We start from the raw sequence: 1,390 nt of genomic DNA, 5'->3' as shown, positions 1-1,390 counted from the left end.
GAAAGGGTCCCAGCAGAGCCTCAGCCGCAGAGGCCGGGGTGCGACGCGCCAGGCCTCCTGACCCTCGCTCTGCCCTTAGTCCCTCGCGGATGTGGCTTTCATTACAAATAGCCCCAATCCCCTTGCCCACTGCACTGCGTGGTGGGCGTGTCTCTAGGATGAGGCCGAGCCTCCCCACCCCACCCCACCCCGGAGCCTTCGCTGCTCTGAGGTTCAGTTTCTCGCCACAGGCATCCTCCAGGGTTGCTCTGAAGGCAGGACGGCTCCAGGTCCCAGGGCTGCATTCCCCCTGAGCCCTGTCACCTCTGAGTCCGGCCCGGCCCCCCCTGCCCTGTGCCCCCCACTCCTTCTCTCTATCCTTGGAGCTGCATGTGGAGCAGGTATCACCTGGCTGCTGAGACAGAGAATGCAGCGAGAGTAGCATTCTCTCAGATAGGCTGGGTGGGCCCTCACCAGCTTGGCTCAGTGGGTAGAGCGCTGGCCCTCGGACTGGATGGTTCCAGGTTCGATTCTGGTCCAGGACACATACTAGTCTCAGTTGCAGGTTCCCCAGCCCCGGTTAGGGTGTGTGCAGGAGGCAACAACCACTCTCTCTAAAAATCAATGGAAAAATAACAAAAAAATAAAAGTATAAGATAGGCAAGGTGGGCTTCAAACAGCCTGCCTTTTTTAAACAACAACAAAGTGTCTGCAGTGCCTCCACCCGGGTGTCCCAGATCCCTTCCTCTCGGCCATGAACCACTGGAATGAAAGGCTTTAAGGTGCCCAGGGGTGAAGCTGGCAGTGAGCGCAGCCGCCAGAGCCAGGGGCGAGAAAGCAGCGAGCTCTGCCCTGGCCTCGTCTGGGCGCGGAATCAGAGATGAGCCCCGTCCCTAACCAACGCAGCCTCGCACATTCTCTGAATGAGAGCACTGAGCGGAGCTGCCACGATCCAGCCTCCGGGGCCTGCTCTGCCCACGGCGCCCGGCCAGGCCTGCCCTCCGTGGCGCCTGCGGTGCCCTCGGAAAGGCCCGCGCCTCCCTGTTGTTCGGGCAGCTTGCATGTGCCAGACGGCGTCACAGGCGTGGCTCCAGATCCTGGACACGTTTTGGAGACGTCACTGGAGGGTATGGCACGGCAGCGGGCTTTTCCGGGCTCACGACCAGGCCAGACACGGTGGCCGGGGACTCACCCGGATCGGAGAGGACCCTTTGATTTACTTTTGCTCAGCACGCGTGCCAGAACCAGCATTACAGGCTGGCTAATTGAGACTTGGCAGCGCACAGCCCAGATCAAAGCAGCGGGCACAGATCTCGGCTCCCAGGCCAGTGGGCACCAAGCAGTCGGGGAGCGCAGTGAGCCGCCTGCTCCCCGGCAGGGCAGCGCGTGCCAGCCTCAGCCTCAGCGGCCC

The sequence above is a fragment of the Myotis davidii genome, unplaced genomic scaffold (assembly GCF_000327345.1).
Source record: "Myotis davidii unplaced genomic scaffold, ASM32734v1 scaffold72, whole genome shotgun sequence".
NCBI classification, from domain to species: Eukaryota; Metazoa; Chordata; class Mammalia; order Chiroptera; family Vespertilionidae; genus Myotis; species Myotis davidii.
Note: the sequence above shows the minus strand (reverse complement) of the source record.